Raw genomic sequence first — 20,469 nt, 5'->3', positions numbered from 1 at the left:
TGTATCTTTTGTCTTTCCATACACTCCGAGGAAGCCTAGCAGGTTCACGCAAAGATTCTTCGTCACGTGCATCACGTCGATTGAAGACCGGCCCTCTAGGTGTTTCCAATAGGGTAGCTCCCAAAATAAAGATTTCTTTTTCCACATGGGCACGTGTCCGGTAACGTCGTCTTTCAGAACAGATTGACCGCCAGGACCCTTTCCAAAGATTACTATTTGATCCAAATCCTTGACCATAGCCAATAACTCATCACCAGTAGGGAGGTTAGGCTTCTTCTGGTGATCTGCCTCACCGTTGAAATGCTTGCCTTTCTTTCTTACGGTATGATCGGTTGGAAGAAAATAACGACACCCCAGGTAGACAACCTTCTTAGATTTTTCCAAATATGTACATTTAGTCTTATCTAAACAGTGTGTGCATGCATTGTATCCCTTGTTTGACTGTCCTGAAATGTTACTAAGAGCAGGCCAATCATTGATGGTTACGAACAACAATACTCGTAGGTCAAATTCCTATTGTTGTGCTCATCCCACACACGTACAAACTAATGGCCTTAGGTACATATCAATGTCGTTGTCGGGTTGTTTCAGTCCTTGGATGAGCACTGGCATCATAATGAACTTCTTCTTCATGCACAACCAAGGAGGAAGGTTGTAGATACATAGAGTCACGGGCCAGGTGTTGTGACTGCAGGTCTGCTCCCCAAAAGGATTCATGCCGTCTGTACTTAGACCAAGCCATAATTTCCTTGGGTCATCTGCAAAGTCCGGACACTCCCTCTCGATTTTCCTCCACTGTGACCCATCTGCGATGTGTCTCTTTTCGAGTCTTTCTTACGCTCGTCCTTGTGCCATCGCATCAACTCGGCATGCTCATTGTTTCTGAATAGATGTTTCAACCGTGGTATTATAGGAGCATACCACATAACCTTAGCAGGAACCTTCTTCCTGGGGGGCTCGTCATCGCCCTCAACATCACCATGGTCATCATGTCTAATCTTCTACCAACATGCAGTGCATACCAGGCATTTATCCATATTCTCGTACTTCTCACCGCGGTACAGGATGCAGTCATTAATGCATGCATGTATCTTCTGCACATATAATCCAAGTGGGCATATAGCCTTCTTTGCTTCGTACATAATCTCGGGCAATTCGTTATCCTTTGGAAGTTTCGACTTCAATATTTTCAGTAACTTCTCAAAGCCCTTGTCAGATAAACCAGTTTCTGCCTTCCATTTCAACAGTTCTAGTGTGGTACCGAGCTTTGTGCTGCCATCTTTGCAATTTGGGTACAACAACTTTTTATGATCCTTTAGCATGGCCTCCAATTTCAGCTTCTTCTTTTCTGTATCGCATTCTCTCTTTGCATCATAAATGACCCGACCAGGACAATCAGCGGGCTCATCTGATGCCGGTTGTTCTTCACCTCCTTCTTCTTCATTGTCTTCCACTGTAGTATCACCGTATTCTTCAGTGAACATAGGATAGTTGTCATCATCATCTTCTTCTTCATTGTCTTCCATCCTAACCCCTCTTGATCCGTGCATGGTCCAACAATAATATGCGGCCATGAAACCACTCTGAAGCAAGTGGAGATGAATGTTTTTCGAGCTAGAGTACTCCTTCACGTTTCGACAGACAACACATGGACAAGGCATAAAGTTATCCTCTTTGTTTGCCTCAGCCACATCGATAAATTTATGCAGGCCTGCAATAAATCCGAAACCACGTCGTTCGCCATACATCCATCGCTTCCGTGCATCGATCTGGCATCATACATGAATAGTGAAATGACCACCGTACATTGACACATGCAATATTTTAGTATCAATTACAGATGAAAAGGATAAGGTTGCTAACCTCGGTTGAGGATACCATTTTGTGTGAACTTAAGTGTGTCGGTCACCGTACATCCATTGGCGATTCATCTCTATTATGAAATTAAGTATATATCAAAAATCCATTGCAGAACATATGACCAAATTAATACAAGTTCATCATCACATTAAAACCAAAACACAGTAGTGATCGAATGTTATTATTGCAAAAAATAAATACATAAAGTTCTCTCATAAAACAACATACAACTATGTAAAACATTTAAATGCAACAACAAATGCAATCAAAATCGCAACTAAGGTAACAATTGATCCAACAACATAATGATACCAAGCCTCTTTATCAATGGCATATTTTCTATTATTCCTAATCATCAAGCGCATTTCATCCATCTTCAAGCGCATTGCATCCATCTTCAACAGCATCGCATCGATCTTCATCTTGCGATCATCGATGACATCGGCAACATGCAACTCCAGTTCCATATTCTTGTCCTCAATTATTTTCAATTTCTCCGTCAAGTATTTGTTTTATTTTTCAACCAAATTTAACTTCTCGAGAAGAATTTCTATGTGGCTTGGAATTTCTGGTTCACATACCTCCTAGATTAAAAAATATATGTCACGTTGGTCGTCATAATTGTCACAAACAATAAATAAAACAAATAGTTATAAAAGATAATATATACCACATCCGAATCATAGACAGGACGAGGGCCAACGGAGGTGGATATCAAAACCATCCTACTATGTAATAACAAAAAATAATGAAAGTAACTAATTTATACAAGTATGTATCTAAGTCATACAAGTAAGAATTTTTGTTTCTTTTAAAAAGAAGACAAGAACAAGAGGCTCACCACGGTGGTGTGATACGTCCATTTTGCATCATGCTTTCATGTTGATATTTATCGCTCTATGGGCTGTTATATTACTTTGCGGTACCATATTTATGCCTTTTCTCCCTTATTTTGCAAGGTTTATTTGAAGAGGGAGAATTCAGGCAGCTGGAATTCTGGACTGGAAAAGGACCAAATCTGAGTCCTCTATTCTGCACAACTCCAAATGCCCTAAAAATTTACGTGGATTTTTTTGGGAATATAAAAAAAATACTGGGCGAAAGAAGTACCAGAGGGGAGCTACCAGGGCGCCACAAGCCTGGTAGCCGCCAGGGCTTGTGGGCTCCCTGACGGCCCACTGGCCCCCCTCTTTTGCTATATGAAGGGTTTCGTTCCAGAAAAAATCAAGGGGGAGCTTTTTCGTGGTTTCGTCGCCGCCACGAGGCGGAACTTGAGCAGATCCAATCTAGAGCTCCGGTAGGACGATCCTGCTGGGGAAACTTCTCTCCCGGAGGGGGAGATCGTCGCCATCGTCGTCACCAACACTCCTCTCATTGGAGGGGAGGCATCTTCATCAACATCTTCATCAGCACCATCTCCTCTCCAATCCCTAGTTCATCTCTTGTAACCAATCTCCGTCTCGCGACTCCGATTGGTACCAGTAAGGTTGCTAGTAGTGTTGATTACTCCTTGTAGTTGATGCTAGTTGGATTATTTGGTGGAAGAGTTTATGTTCAGATCCTTGATGCTATTCATTACACCTCTGATCATGATTATGATTATGCTTTGTGAGTAGTTAATTTTGTTCCTGAGGACATGGGATAAGTCATGTTAATAATAGTCATGTGAATTTGGTATTCGTTCGGTATTTTGATATGCTTTATGTTGTCTTTTCCTCTAGTGGTGTTATGTGAACGTCGACTACATAACACTTCACCATACTTGGGCCTAGAGGAAGGCATTGGGGAGTAGTAAGTAGATGATGGGTTGCTGGAGTGACAGAAGCTAAAACCCAGTCTATGCGTTGCTTCGTGAGGGGCTGATTTGGATCCACTCGTTTAATACTATGGTTAGACGTTGTCTTAATTCTTCTTTCGTAGTTGCGGATGCTTGCGAGAGGGTTTAATCATAAGTGGGATGCATGTCCAAGTAAGGGCAGTACCCAAGCGCCGGTCCACCCACATATCAAACTATGAAAGTAACGAACGTGAATCACATGAACATGATGAAACTAGCATGACAGAAATTCCCGTGTGTCCCCGGGAGCATTTTTCCTCCTATAAGACTTTGTTCAGGCTTGTCCCTTGCTACAAGAGGGATTGGGCCACTTGCTGCACTTTTGCTACTACTTGTTATTTGTTACTTTTCACTTGCTATGTTTCACCTCGCTACATAATCACTTGTTACTGCTACTTTCAGTGCTTGCAGTTATTACCTTGCTGAAAACCGTTTATCAGAGCCTTCCGCTCCTCGTTGGGTTTGACACTCTTACTCCCTATACTTTTGGGTCATCAAGACTCTTTTCTGGCGCCGTTGCCGGCGAGTGAAGCGGCATTGGTAAGTGGAAATTGGTAAGGAAACATTTATATACCATGCTGAAATTTATTGTCACTTGTCACTATGGAAACTGTTCCTTTGAGGAGTTTGTTCGGGGTATCTTCACCACGAATGGAAGCACGAGGAGTTGTACCTCAACCTGAGGTACCTACTGAAAATATCTTTTATGAAATTCCTTCGGGTATGCTTGAGAAACTTCTGGTTAATCCTTTTACAGGAGATGGATCTTCACATCGAGAGTTGCATCTGATCTATGTAGATGAAGTTTGTGGTTTATTTAAGCTTGCAGGTTTGCCCGAGGATGAGTTAAAGAAGAAAGTCTTTCCTTTATCTTTGAAGGATAAGGCGTTGACATGGCATAGGCTATGTGATGATACTGGATCATGGGACTACAATCAGTTGAAATTGGAATTTCATCAAAAGTTCTATCCTATGCATTTAGTACATCGTGATCGGAATTATATTTATAACTTTTGGCCTCGTGACAAGGAAAGCATAGCTCAAGCTTGGGGGAGGCTTAAATCAATGCTATATTCATGCCCCAATCATGAGCTCTCAAGAGAAATTATCACTCAAAACATTTATGCTCGGCTTTCTCATGAAGATCGTACTATGCTTGACACTTCTTGTACCGGTTCTTTTATGAAGAAGGATATTGACCACAAGTGGAATTTATTGGAAAGAATCAAACGTAACTCTGAAGATTGGGAGCTGGAGGAAGGTAAGGAGTCAGGTATGAATTTCCAGTTTGATTGCGTTAAATCTTTTCTTGAAACAAACACCTCTAGAGATTTTAGCACTAAGTATGGACTTGACTCTGAGATAGTAGCTTCTCTATATGAATCTTTTGCTGCTCATGTTGATCATCCCAAAGATAAGTGGTTTAAGTATCATCCTCCTGTAGAAAGCAACATAGTCAAAACCAATCTAGTTGAGGAGAAAGTCATTGCTTTTAGTGATCCTGTTGTTCCTTGTGCCTACGCTGAGAAACCACCTTACCCTGCTAGGAAAAAGGATTATTCTAACGCTCCAACTGTGATACGTAGGGGTTACATTAGACTACTTGCACCCCCTGAGGAGATTAGAGTTGAACCTAGTGTTTCTATTATCAAAGATCTCTTAGCCGAAGGCATAGATGGGCATGTTATCAAATTCTATGAGGACTCCGCTAGAATTGCTAAACCTCACACGAAAGACAAATATGAAACTGTAGTTGGCCTGCCCGTTATTTCTGTCAAGATAGGAGATCACTGTTACCACGGTTTATATGATATGGGAGCTAGTGTTAGTTGAATTCCCCATTCCCTATATGATGAAATCAAAGATGAGATTGCACCTGCTAAGCTAGAACCCATTGATGTCACTATTATGCTAGCTAATAGAGACACTATCTGCCCTTTGGGAATTGTGAGAGACGTAGAAGTCCTGTGTGGTAAGACGAAGTATCCTACTGATTTCCTCGTCCTTGGTACTGCACAAGATAGCTTTTGTCCCATCATATTCAGTAGACCCTTTCTCAACACATTCAATGCTCACATTGATTGCATTAAGCAGACTGTCGCTGTTAGTTTCGAGGTTGTGTCTCATGAATTTAACTTCTCCAAGTTTGGAAGACAACCCCATGAAAAAGAGTCGTCTGGTAGGGATGAAATCATGGCTCTTGCCTCTATTGCCGTACCTCTTACGGATCCTTTAGAGCAATATCTGCTTGAGCGTAAAAATGATATGCATATGGAGGAAAGAGATGAGATAGATAAAATTGTCTTAGAACAATATCCTATTCTCAAGAATAATCTGCCTGTTGAACTGCTTGGGGATCCTCCCCCACCAAAGGGTGATCCTATGTTCGAGCTTAAATAGTTGCCTGATACTCTTAAGTATGCCTATCTTGATGAGAAGGAGATATATCCTGTTATTATTAGTGCTCTCCTCTCAGAGCACGAAGAGAAGAAGTTACTAAAAACTCTGAGGAAGCACCGTGCTGCTATTGGATATACTCTTGATGATCTTAAGGGTATTAGTCCCACTCTATGTCAGCACAAGATTAAAATTGATCCTGATTCTAAACCAGTTGTTGATCATCAAAGGAGATTAAATCATAAGATGAAAGAGGTCGTTAGAAAAGAAATATTAAAGCTTCTGGAAGCAGGAATCATTTATCATGTTGCTCATAGTGATTGGGTAAGTCCAGTACATTGCGTACCTAAGAAGGGAGGTATCACCGTTGTTCCTAATGATAAGGATGAATTAATCCAACAAAGGATTATTACTGGCTATAGGATGGTGATAGACTTCCGGAAACTAAACAAGGCAACCAGGAAAGACTATTATCCTTTGCCGTTTATCGGCCAAATGCTAGAAAGGATATCCAAACACACACATTTCTGCTTTGTAGACGGTTATTTAGGTTTCTCGCAAATACCCGTTGCACAATCCGATCAGGAGAAAAACACTTTCACCTGCCCCTTCGGTACCTTGGCTTATAAACGTATGCCTTTTGGCTTATGCAATGCACATGCCACCTTTCAAAGATGTATGATGGCTATATTCTCTGACTTTTGTGAAAAGATTTTCGAGGTTTTCATGGATGACTTCTCCATTTACGGGTCTTTCTTTGATGATTGCCTCAGCAACCTTGATCGAGTCTTATAGAGATGCAAAGATACCAACCTCGTCTTGAATTGGGAGAAGTGTCACTTTATGGTTAATGAAGGCATCGTCTTAGGACACAAAATCTCTGAAAGAGGCATTGAAGTTGATAAGGCTAAGGTTGATGAAATTGAGAAAATGCCTTGCCCCACACATATCAGAGGTATACGGAGTTTCTTAGGTCATGCTGGTTTCTATAGAAGGTTCATTAAAGACTTCTCTAAGATTTCTAGGCCTCTTACCAACCTCTTGCAGAAGGATGTTCCTTTTGTTTTTGATGAGGATTGTGAGGAACCTTTCGAAATACTTAAGAAGGCTTTGATAACCGCACCTATTGTTCAACCACCTGACTGGAACTTGCCCTTTGAAATCATGTGCGACGCTAGTGATTATGCTGTTGGTGCTCTTCTAGGACAAAGAGTTGACAAGAAGTTGAATGTTATTCACCACGCTAGTAAAACTCTAGACAGTGCCCAAAGAAACTATGCCACTATGGAAAAGGAGTTTTTAGCAGTCGAGTTTGCATGTGAAAAGTTCAGATCTTATATAGTTGATTCCAAAGTCACTATTCACTCTGATCATGCTGCTATTAAGTACCTTATGGAGAAGAAGGACGCTAAGCCTAGGCTGATCAGATGGGTTCTCCTGCTACAGTAATTCGATTTGCACGTCGTTGACCGAAAGGGTGCTGATAACCCTGTAACAGATAACTTGTCCAGGCTAGATAATGTCCTTGATGACCCACGACCTATTGATGATAGCTTTCTTGATGAGCAAATAAAGTCATCCACACTTCACATAGTGCACCGTGGTATGCTGATTACGCAAATTATATTGTAGCCAAATACATACCACCCAGTTTCACCTATCAGCAAAAGAAGAAATTCTTCTTTGATTTGAGACACTACTTTTGGGATGATCCTCACCTTTATAAGGAAGGAGTAGATGGTGTTATTAGACGTTGTGTGCCTGAACATGAACAGGGACAGATCTTGCAGAAGTGTCATTACGAAGCCTATGGAGGACACCATGCTGGAGATAGAACTGCTCATAAGGTATTGCAATCAGGTTTCTATTGGCCCACTCTCTTCAAGGATGCCCGTAGGTTTGTCTTGTCTTGTGACGAATGCCAAAGAATAGGGAATATCAGTAAGCGTCAGGAAATGCCTATGAACTATTCACTTGTGATTGAACCATTTGATGTCCGGGGCTTTGATTATATGGTACCCTTCCCGAGTTCCAATGGGTACACTCACATCTTAGTTGCTGTGGATTACGTCACTAAGTGGGTAGAAGCTATCCCCACTAAAAATGCTGATCACCACACCTCTATTAAGATTCTTAAAGAAGTCATTTCCCCAAGATTTGGAGTCCCTAGATATTTGAGGACTGATGGCGGTTCACACTTCATTCATGGTGTTTTCCGCAAGATGCTCGCTAAGTATGATGTCAACCATAGATTTGCATCTCCTTATCATCCTCAGTCTAGTGGTTAAGTGGAGTTGAGTAATAGGGAGATCAAATTGATCCTACAAAAGACTGTCAATAGATCTTGAAAGAATTGGTGTAGCAAACTTGACGATGCACTATGGGCTTATAGGACTGCTTATAAGAATCCCATGGGCATGTCACCGTATAAAATGGTTTACGGTAAGGCCTGTCATTTACCTCTTGAGCGGGAACACAAAGCTTATTGGGCAATCAAAGAGCTCAACTTTGATTTCAAACTTGCCAGTGAGAAGCGGTTGTTTGATATCAGCTCATTAGATGAATGGAGGGCCGAGGCATATGAGAATGCAAAGTTGTTCAAGGAAAAGGTTAAGAGATGTCACGATAAACGAATACAGAAACAAGAGTTCAATGTAGGTGATTATGTCCTGCTATACAATTCTCGCTTAAGATTCTTCGCAGGCAAGCTTCTCTCTAAATGGGAAGGTCCTTACGTTATCGAGGAATATCATTCCGGTGCCATCAAAATCAATAACATGGAAGGAAAATTTCCTAGAGTGGTAAATGGGCAAAGAATCAAGCATTGTATCTCCGGTACTCCCATAAATGTTGAGACCAATATCATCAATATCATAACTCCAAAGGAGTACATAAGGGATGTTTATCAGCCTGTTTCAGACCCTGAAAACGAAGAGGTATCTGTTTCGGTAAGTAATTGGACTCCGAAACTTTTCCAATAGGAAATTTCCTCCGTTTTTGAATTTTGGAAAATTAGAAAAATAATAAGCAGTCCGGAGAGCGCATGAGGCGGCCACAAGCTTGGAAGCCGCCACCTACCCCCTGGCGATGGCTAGAGGGCTTGTGGGCACCTCGTGTGCCTCTCGGACTCCGTTTTCTAGTCTAGGAAAAATCATTATATATACGCCTGAAGGTTTTGATCTCCATATCGCGTAGTTTTCCTGTGTTTTCATTTCGAGCCTGTTTCTGTGGCAGATCTAGATCATCATGACTTCCCCAAACGCTCCTAAGGACAAGATCTTCGAGAAGGTCATCAATCCCTACCTCACAGAAGTGCTGAAACACCCTCAATCTATCAAGATGAGAGAGGGGATGTTGCACATCCGTGATGTTGAGGGGCCTAACCAGACCGGAAGCGTGGAGACGAGGCTCGAAGTAATGGATCAACAAGTCTTCAAGTGCCAAGGGATGGTGGAGCGTGGACTCAACGCCAACCACACGATGATCACGGAGTTCACCAGCAATCACAAGATGGATGCCATTGACATTGGGAAACACCTCTCCAGGCTCTATGACAGGGTTGACCAACTTCAGGGCCAGATCTATGACCTACAGAACCAAAACTATGAGTATGAGTATAGATTTAAATCAATAAGGTTGGCTGCAGATTTGAGGATTCCGGCGACTCGTTCATCCTGTCATGATGGAGCATCTATGCCTTGGAAGACGATGGATCAGACTACTTCAACAACTCCACCACCATCACCACCAAAGGAAGACAACTAAGCATTGGTATGGGCAATCCCCTTGGCTTGTGCCAAGCTTGGGGGAGTTGCCCTGGTATCGTATCACCTTTATATCTTTTGCTTTTACCTTTGTTTTAGTTCTTTCCTTTTCAGTTTTTATTTCTTCTCTTAGTGGAATAAGTCTTTAGTGTTTAGTTTGAGTCTTTTGCTTTGTCTCTCCCTCGATGTATTCGAGCTTACGAGCTATATAATAAAGAGTATCTTAGCCAAGGGCTTTGCTTTATGTCGTGATCAAAAGTATGAAAAGAACGATAGCATGAAAGATCATGAGATGATCTTATGGAAAGTGATAGATGATACGTCTCCGTCATATCTATAATTTTTGATTGTTTCATGCCAATATTCTACAACTTTCATATACTTTTGGCAACTTTTTATACTATTTTTGGGACAACATATTGATCCAGTGCCCAGTGCCAGTTCCTGTTTGTTGCATGTTTTTTGTTTCGCAGAATATCCATACCAAACGAAGTCCAAACGTAATAAAAACTTACGGGGATTTTTTTGGAATATTTATAATTTTTGGGAAGAAGAATCAACGCGAGGAGATGCACGGAGGTATGGTGGCGGCTCGCAGGCTTGTGGCCACTACTTAAGGCGGTTGGAGCCGTTCTTTCTCGGCAAGAAAGATAATATCCGTAAGAAAATCGTGTTAAAATTTCAGCCCAATCGGAGTAATGGATCTCCCGGAATTTAAGAAACGGTGAAACGCAGAATCTGGGAGCGCAGAAACATAAGGACACAGAGAGAGAGAGAGAGATCCAATCTCGGAGGGGCTCTCGCCCCTCCGCCGCGATGGAGACCATGGACCAGAGGGGAAACCCTTCTCCCATCTAGGGAGGAGGTCAAGGAAGAATAAGAAGGAGGGGGGCTCTCTCCCCCTCTCTCCCGGCGGCGCCGGAACGCCGCCCGGGACATCATCGTGTGACGGCGATCTACACCAACACCTCCATCATCTTCACCAACATCTCCATCATCTTCCCCCATCTATATTCAGAGGGTCACTCTCCCGCAACCCGCTGTACCCTCTACTTGAACATGTTGCTTTATGCTACATATTATTATCCAATGATGTGTTGCTATCCTATGATGTCTGAGTAGATTATCGTTGTCCTATCGGTGATTGATGAATTGCTATGGTTGGATTAATTTGCTTGTGGTTATGTTGTTGTACTTTGGTGCCCATCATATGATAGCGCGCGTGGATCACACCATAGGGTAAGTTGTATGTTGATAGGACTATGTATTGGCAGGCTAGAGTGACAGAAGCTTCAAACCTAGCATAGAAATTGATGCATATGGGATTGAAGGGGGACCAATATATCTTATTGCTATGGTTGGGTTTTACCTTAATGAACGTTAGTAGTTGCGGATGCTTGCTAATAGTTCCAATCATAAGTGCATATAATTCCAAGTAAGGGATGACATGCTAGCAGAGGCCTCTCCCACATGATACTTGCTATCGATCTAGTAACGTAGTCAATTGCTTAGGGACAATTCCGCAACTCCTACCATCACTTTTCCACACTCGTTAGACACTCGTAGTTGTTTCTTTATCTAACCAGCCCCTATTTTTATTTACGTGTTGTTTAATTTCTTGCAAGCCTATCCTATCCCTCCTTCAAAGTACTTCTAGTTTCATACTTGTTCTAGGTAAAGCGAACGTAAAGTGTGCATAGAGTTGTATCGGTGGTCGATAGAACTTGAGGGAATATTTGTCCTGCCTTTAGCTCCTCGTTGGGTTCGACACTCTTACTTATCGAGAAAGGCTACAATTGATCCCCTATACTTGTGGGTTATCAAGACCTTTTTCTGGCGCCGTTGTCGGGGAGCAATAGCGTGGGGTGAATATTCTCGTGTGTGCTTGTTTGCTTTATCACTAAGTAGATTTATTTGTTGTTCTAAGTTGTTCTTTATCTTTAGTTATGGATATGGAACACGAAATACCAAAAAAATTAGGTGTACTTGCTACTCATGGAGATGGGGAACCTCCTAAAACCCTCGATGCTCGTTACGTGGAAAATATTATATACTTCTTTAATAATCCTGAGAAAGCCCCATTCAATTATATAATGGGATACACGTTGGATCAACATGAATACTTTAGGGATTATTGCTTGACTCAAAAAGGGAAACTTTTATGGGATCAAATCCATTTGTTGAAATGGTATGCTTGGGAACTATGCAAGAGACATGGTGTTACTTGTTGCTCTAGGATGAAGGCTCCACACCTTCCCTTTTCTTGTGAGTTTAATGATCGTAGAACCTTGGCTTCTTATGCTAATGGTATATATGATTACGATGATGTGGATCAAATAGAAGAGTTTGTTGCTTTTATGGGTGCTTATGAAATTGAGGCTCTGTTTAAAAGCTATGATGATAATGATGATGCTCCTTACCGATCTGAAAATTTTGCTATGCTTCGCTATTGTTATACTAATTATGAACATAATGCCCATATTGAACGATTTAAGGAGAAATCCTATGCTGCCCAAGAAGAGACTATTATTTTGCAGGAAACTATGGAAGAAGAACATGCTGAAATTGTGAGCTCATTAGATGAAAAAGATGACGAGGAGAGCGAAGAACAAAAGGAGGAAGAACGGACTAGCTACCCGTGTCCACCTTCTAATGAGAGTAACTCTTCTACTCATACATTATTTAATTTCCCTTCGTTCTTGCCAAAACATGAATGCTATGATCCCTTGGATTCGTTTGAAATTTCCCTTTTTGATGAACTTGATGCTTGCTACGCTTGTGGCCATGATGCCAATATGAATGATGCTTATGAAGATGTGCTAGCTATAGTTCCTTATGTTACACATGATGATTTTTATGAATATAATATGCATGTGCTTGCTGCTCGTACTTGCAGTTATTATGAGAGAGGAACGACATCTCCACCTCTCTATCTTTCCAATACGATAAAATTGCAAGAAACTGCTTATGCTATGTATTGGCCTTTACTTGATGTGCATGAATTGTTCTTTTATGACATGCCAATGCATAGGAAGAGAGTTAGACTTCGTCGTTGCATGATATACGTTACCTTGTGCTCACTACTAAATTTCAAATCATTGCTAATTAAAATTGTCTTTGATATACCTTGGGATCCGGGTGGATCCATTACTTGAGCACTTTATGCCTAGCTTAATGGCTTTAAAGTAAGCGCTGCCTGGGAGACAACCCGAAAGTTTTAGAGAGTCATTTATTTCTGTTGAGTTCTTTTATTTAGTTTTAAAAAATATAGAGGGGAACTTAAAACTTTTTCAAAAAGAGAAGCGATTGAAAGGTGATGCATTGCGGAAGTGAGGGTCGACCTTGAACACTTGTGTTCATGCTCATAGAAACAATGTAGAATTTTTCATGGAATTTTCTCACAAAAATAATTATCCCCTTTTACAATTCCTTTGTGTTTTTAAAAATAATGTGCCAAGTAAAGCCTTTACGATTAGTTTGGGTGATAGTTGTTTGATCACGCTGAGAAAAGACAGAAACTTTCTGCTCAAGAAATTAATTTTCATTTTTATTCTGGAAGAGCTTTTGAGTTGATTATTTTTTCTACTGATTGATATGCAACGTTTCCATACGTTCGTAACTTTTCAGAATTTTTGGAGTATCAGAAGTATACGGAATATGCAGATTGCTACAGACTGTTCTGTTTTGACAGATTCTGTTTTCTATGAATTGTTCTTTTATTTTGATGAATCAATGGGTAGTATCGGGGGGTATGAACCTTGGTGAAGTTGGATTATAGTAGATATAATGGTAATATGAATTTAGAATGAGTTCACAACAGTACTTGAAGTTCAGATTTATTTTATTATACTAACGGATGTCACGAAGTTTTGTTGAGTTTTGTGTGATTGAAGTTTTCAAGTTTTGGGTGAGAGCACGATGGATGAAGGAATAAGGAGAGGCAAAAGCCTAAGCTTGGGGATGCCCGAAGCACCCCAAGATCATATTCAAGTAAGACACAAGCGTATAAGCTTGGGGATGCCCCGGAAGGCATCCCCTCTTTCGTCTACAATCTATCAGTAATTTTACTCGGAGCTATATTTTAATTCGTCACATGATATGTGCAAATGCTTGGAGCTTCTTTTGTGTTTATTTTTCCTTTTTATTTTTTGCACCATGCTTGTATGAGATAGTCCTTGGTTGGTTTATAGAATGCTTCTTATGCTTCACTTATATCTTTTGAAGTTTGGATTGTCTGTTTCCCTACACATAGAAAACCGCCATTTGTAGAATGCTCTTTCGCTTCACTTATATTTGTTAGAGTGGGGCATATCTTTTGTAGAAAGAATTAAACTCTCATGCTTCACTTATATATATTTAGAGAGTTAACAGGAGTTGGTCATTCACATGGTTAGTCATAAAATCCTACATCAAACTTGTAGATCACTGAATATGATATGTTTGATTCCTTGCAATAGTTTTGCGACATGAAGATGTGATATTAGAGTCATGCTAGTGATTAATTGTTTATTCGTAGAAATACTTGTGTTGAGGTTTCTGATTCCTGTAGCAAGCACGTATGGTGAACCGTTATGTGATGAAGTTCGAGCATGATTTATTTATTGATTTTCATCCTTTGTGTGGAGGTCGGGATCGCGCGATGGTTAACTCCTACCAACCTTTCCCCTAGGAGCATGCATGTAGTACCTTGTTTCGATGACTAATAGACTTTTGCAATAAGTATGTGAGTTCTTTATGACTAATGTTGAGTCCATGGATTATACGCACTCTCACCCTTCCACCATTGCTATCCTCTCTAGTACCGCGCAACTTTTGCCGGTTCATTACACCCACCATATAGCCTCCCTCAAAACAGCCACCATACCTACCTATTATGGCATGTTCATAGTCATTCCGAGATATACTGCCATGCAACTACCACCGTTTCGTCTCATCACATGTGCCACCACTTCCATATTGCCATTGCATGATCGTAAGATAGCTAGCATGATGTTTCCATGGCTTGTCCGTTTTTTTGATGTCATTGCTATGTTAGATCATTGTCACGGTACACTACCGAAGGCATTTCATATAGAGTCATCATTGCTCTAAGTATTGAGTTGTAAGTGTGATGATCATTATTAATAGAGCATTGTCCCATGTGAGGAAATAAAAGAGGCCAGCGAAGCCCATTTACAAAAAAGAGGCCAAAGATGCCCACCAAAATAAAAAAATAAAAAAATAAAAAAGAGAGGCCAAGAGCCCACAAAAAAAAGAGACAAAAGAGACAAGCGACAATTGCTACTATCCTCTTTCCACACTTGTGCTTCAAGTAGCACTATGATCTTCATGACAGAGAGTCTCCTATGTTGTCACTTCCATATACTAGTGGGAAATTTTCATTATATAACTTGGCTTGTATATTCCAATGATGGGCTTCCTCAAAATTGCCCTAGGTCTTCGTGAGCAAGCAAGTTGGTTGAACACCCACTAGTTTCTTTTGTGAGCTTTCATACACTTATAAGCTCTAGTGCATCCGTTGCGTGGCACCCTACTCACTCACATTGATATCTATTGATGGGCATCTCCATACACTACAGGAATCAGCTTCTTTGCCGTCTGCCATCACAGACGACAAAGACTAAATGCCGGATGGCAAAGACAAAACAACAGACGGCAAAGAATCTCACGGCCGTCAAAATTTCTGCGTCAGCCTACGACGGCATAGGACCTTATTTGCCGTCTGTCCCCCCAAAGCGGACATCAAAGCTCTTTGCCGTCAGCTTTCCTTAGGAGCAGTCGGCAAAGTGCTCGAGACGACAGCCGACAGGCGTTGCCTCCGTTAGGGGTTAACGGAGGCTTTGCCGTCTGCCTCCCCCTTATTCTTTGCCGTCTGCCTCCCCCTTATTATTTGTCGTCTGCCTCCTCCTCCCCCCCTCCACTCTTTGCCGTCTGCCTCCTCCTCCCCCCTCCTCTGTGCCCTCTTCTTTGCCGTCTGCCCACCCTGGAGGCAGACGGCAAAGAGCCTATATAGACACCCCAGGATGCACAGCTGGGTGCCATGTGGCACCTTTGCCATCTGCCAGCTGATGGCACAGGTCTTTGCCATCAGCTGGCAGACGACAAAGAGCCCATATAGTACCTTTTTTTGTTTTATATTATTTCACAGCACATATATATATATATATATATATATTTGACATCACATTTATATAATTCACCACACATATATGATATATAGTTCACCACACATATACTTGCCAACACACATATATAATTCACCACACATATATGATATACATATAAATCAATGTACATCCCCATATATCGAAAGAACCAACATACAAAGTATTGCACAGTTTATCCATATATACATATACATATAGTTCGACATTGTTCATCAACTCAAATGAAAACTAGATGATATACATATAAAGTTCATCCATTGACATTGTTCAACTCCATGAATGCGAGCTTCCATGCATGTAGTATATCCAATCTGCAAAAATGTGAATAAGAAAGTCAGAAGAAGAACAAAATATGATGTTTTTCAGCTAATTATGTCATTTTTAGCGGAAAACAAGCTAAGAATATAATATTCATGAGCTAACCAAGGTTCTTATGCCATTTTTAGCTTATTATGGCATTTTGGAGCTAAATGGGTTAGTTAAAGCAAGGATAATATGAAAGAGGAGAAGAAAGACGAGGAGGAGGAGAAGAAGAAGAAATCAAGAAGAAGGAGGATAATGACTAGAAGGTCCTTGGCCTTCTCCTCCTCCTCCTCCTCCTTCTCCTTCTTCTCTTCTTCTTGTTCTTCTTCTTCTTCTTCTTCTTCTTCTTTCTTTTCATTTTGCCTCTTTCTTCTCCTTTTCTCCTCTTGTTGGAGCTAAATACCTAATTATGTCTCTTTGGAGCTAAATAGGTTAATTATCCCATTTTAGAGGAAAACAAGCTAAGTATATAATATTCATGAGCTAACCAAGGTTCTTATGCCATTTTGAGCTTATTATGGTATTTTGGAGCTAAATGGGCTAATTATGTCATTGTTGGGGAAATTAAAGCAAGGATAATATGAAAGAGGAGAAGAAAGAGGAGGAGGAGGAGAAGAAGAAGAAATCAAGAAGAAGGAGGAGAAGGACTAGAAGGTCCATGGCCTTCTCCTTCTCCTCCTCCTCCTCCTCCTTCTCCTTCTTCTCTTATTCTTCTTCTTCTTTCTTTCCATTTTGCCTATTTCTTCTCCTCTTCTCCTCTTGTTGGAGCTAAATTACCTAATTATGTCTTTTTGGAGCTAAATGGGTTAATTATCCCATTTTAGAGGAAAAGAAGCTAAGTATATAATATTCATGAGCTAACCAAGGTTCTTATGCCATTTTGAGCTTAATATGGTATTTTGGAGCTAAATTGGCTAATTATGTCATTCTTGGGGAAATTAAAGCAAGGATAATATGAAAGAGGAAAAGAAAGAGGAGGAGGAGGACAAGAAGAAGAAATCAAGAAGAAGGAGGAGAAGGAGGAGAAGGAGGAGGAGGAGAAGGACTAGAAGGTCCTTGGCCTTCTCCTTCTCCTCGTCCTCCTCCTCCTTCTCCTTCTTCTCTTCTTCTTCTTCTTCTTCTTCTTGTTCTTTCTTTTCATTTTTCATATTTCTTCTCCTCTTCTCCTCTTGTTGGAGCTAAATTACCTAATTATGTCTTTTTGGAGCTAAATGGGCTAATTATCCCATTTTAGAGGAAAACAAGCTAAGTATATAATATTCATGAGCCAACCAAGGTTCTTATGCCATTATGAGCTTATTATGGTATTTTGGAGCTAAATGGGCTAATTATGTCATTGTTGGGGAAATTAAAGCAAGGATAATATGAAAGAGGATAAGAAAGAGGAGGAGGAGGAGAAGAAGAATAAATCAAGAAGAAGGAGGAGAAGGAGGAGGAGGAGAAGGACTAGAAGGTCCTTGGCCTTCTCCTTCTCCTCCTCCTCCTCCTTCTCCTGCTTCTCTTCTTCTTCTTCTTCTTCTTCTTTCTTTTCATTTTTCCTATTTCTTCTCCTCTTCTCCTCTTGTTGGAGCTAAATTACCTAATTATGTATTTTTGGAGCTAAATGGGCTAATTATCCCATTTTAGAGAAAAACAAGCTAAGTATATAATATTCATGAGCTAACCAAGGTTCTTATGCCATTTTGAGCTTATTATGGTATTTTGGAGCTAAATGGGCTAATTATGTCATTGTTGGGGAAATTAAAGCAAGGATAATATGAAAGAGGAGAGGAAAGAGGAGGAGGAGGAGAAGAAGAATAAATCAAGAAGAAGGAGGAGAAGGAGGAGGAGGAGAAGGACTAGAAGGTCCTTGGCCTTTTCCTTCTCCTCCTCCTCCTCCTCCTTCTCCTTCTTCTCTTCTTCTTCTTCTTATTCTTCTTCTTTCCTTCCATTTTGCCTATTTCTTCTCCTCTTCTCCTCTTGTTGGAGCTAAATTACCTAATTATGTCTTTTTGGAGCTAAATGGGTTAATTATACCATTTTAGAGGAAAACAAGCTAAGTATATAATATTGATGAGCGAACCAAGGTTCTTATGCCATTTTGACCTTATTATGGTATTTTCGAGCTAAATGGGCTAATTATGTCATTGTTGCGGAAATTATAACAAGGATAATATGAAATAGGAAAAGAAAGAGGAGGAGGAGGAGAAGAAGAAGAAATCAAGAAGAAGGAGGAGAAGGACTAGAAGGTCCTTGGCCTTCTCCTTCTCCTCCTCCTCCTCCTCCTCCTTCTCCTTCTTCTCTTCTTCTTCTTCTTCTTCTTCTTCTTCTTTCTTTTCATTTTTCCTATTTCTTCTCCTCTTCTCCTCTTGTTGGAGCTAAATTACCTAATTATGTCTTTTTGGAGCTAAATGGGCTAATTATCCCATTTTAGAGGAAAACAAGCTAAGTATATAATATTCATGAGCTAACCAAGGTTCTTATGCCATTTTGAGCTTATTATGGTATTTTGGAGCTAAATGGGCTAATTATGTCATTGTTGGGGAAATTAAAGCAAGGATAATATGAAAGAGGAGAAGAAAGAGGAGGAGGAGGAGAAGAAGAAGAAATCAAGAAGAAGGAGGAGAAGGACTAGAAGGTCCATGGCCTTCTCCTTCTCCTCCTCCTCCTCCTCCTTCTCCTTCTTCTCTTATTCTTCTTCTTCTTTCTTTCCATTTTGCCTATTTCTTCTCCTCTTCTCCTCTTGTTGGAGCTAAATTACCTAATTATGTCTTTTTGGAGCTAAATGGGTTAATTATCCCATTTTAGAGGAAAAGAAGCTAAGTATATAAATATTCATGAGCTAACCAAGGTTCTTATGCCATTTTGAGCTTATTATGGTATTTTGGAGCTAAATGGGCTAATTATGTCATTGTTGGGGAAATTAAAGCAAGGATAATATGAAAGAGGAAAAGAAAGAGGAGGAGGAGGACAAGAAGAAGAAATCAAGAAGAAGGAGGAGAAGGAGGAGAAGGAGGAGGAGGAGAAGGACTAGAAGGTCCTTGGCCTTCTCCTTCTCCTCGTCCTCCTCCTCCTTCTCCTTCTCTTCTTCTTCTTCTTCTTCTTCTTCTTCTTGTTCTTTCTTTTCATTTTTCATATTTCTTCTCCTCTTCTCCTCTTGTTGGAGCTAAATTACCTAATTATGTCTTTTTGGAGCTAAATGGGCTAATTATCCCATTTTAGAGGAAAACAAGCTAAGTATATAATATTCATGAGCTAATCAAGGTTCTTATGCCATTTTGAGCTTATTATGGTATTTTGGAGCTAAATGGGCTAATTATGTCATTGTTGGGGAATTTAAGCAAGGATAATATGAAATAGGAGAAGAAAGCGGAGGAGGAGGATAAGAAGAAGAAATCAAGAAGGAGGAGAAGGAGGAGAAGGACTAGAAGGTCCTTGGCCTTCTCCTTCTCCTCCTCCTCCTCCTTTTCCTTCTTCTCTTCTTCTTCTTCTTCTTCTTCTTCTTTCTTTTCATTTTTCCTATTTCTTCTCGTCTTGTTGGAGCTAAATTACCTAATTATGTATTTTTGGAGCTAAATGGGCTAATTATCCCATTTTAGAGGAAAACAAGCTAAGTATATAATATTCATGAGCTAACCAAGGTTCTTATGCAATTTTGAGCTTATTATGGTATTTTGGACCTAAATGGGCTAATTATGTCAATGTTGGGGAAATTAAAGCAATAATAATATGAAAGAGGAGAAGAAAGAGGAGGAGGAGGAGGAGAAGAAGAAATCAAGAAGAAGGAGGAGAAGGAGGAGGAGGAGAAGGACTAGAAGGTCCTTGGCCTTCTCCTTCTCCTCCTCCTCCTCCTCCTTCTCCTTCTTCTCTTCTTCTTCTTCTTCTTCTTCTTTCTTTTCATTTGTCCTATTTCTTCTCCTCTTCTCCTCTTGTTGGAGCTAAATCACCTAATTATGTCTTTTTGGAACTAAATGGGCTAATTATCCAATTCTATAGGAAAACAAGCTAATTATATAATATTCATGAGCTAACCAAAGTTCTTATGCCATTTTGAGCTTATTATGGTATTTTGGAGCTAAATGGGCTAATTATGTCATTGTTGGGGAAATTAAATCCAGGATAATATGAAAGAGGAGAAGAAAGAGGAGGAGTAGGAGAAGAA

The sequence above is a fragment of the Hordeum vulgare genome, chromosome 4H (genome assembly GCF_904849725.1).
Source record: "Hordeum vulgare subsp. vulgare chromosome 4H, MorexV3_pseudomolecules_assembly, whole genome shotgun sequence".
Lineage (NCBI taxonomy): Eukaryota > Viridiplantae > Streptophyta > Magnoliopsida > Poales > Poaceae > Hordeum > Hordeum vulgare.
Note: the sequence above shows the minus strand (reverse complement) of the source record.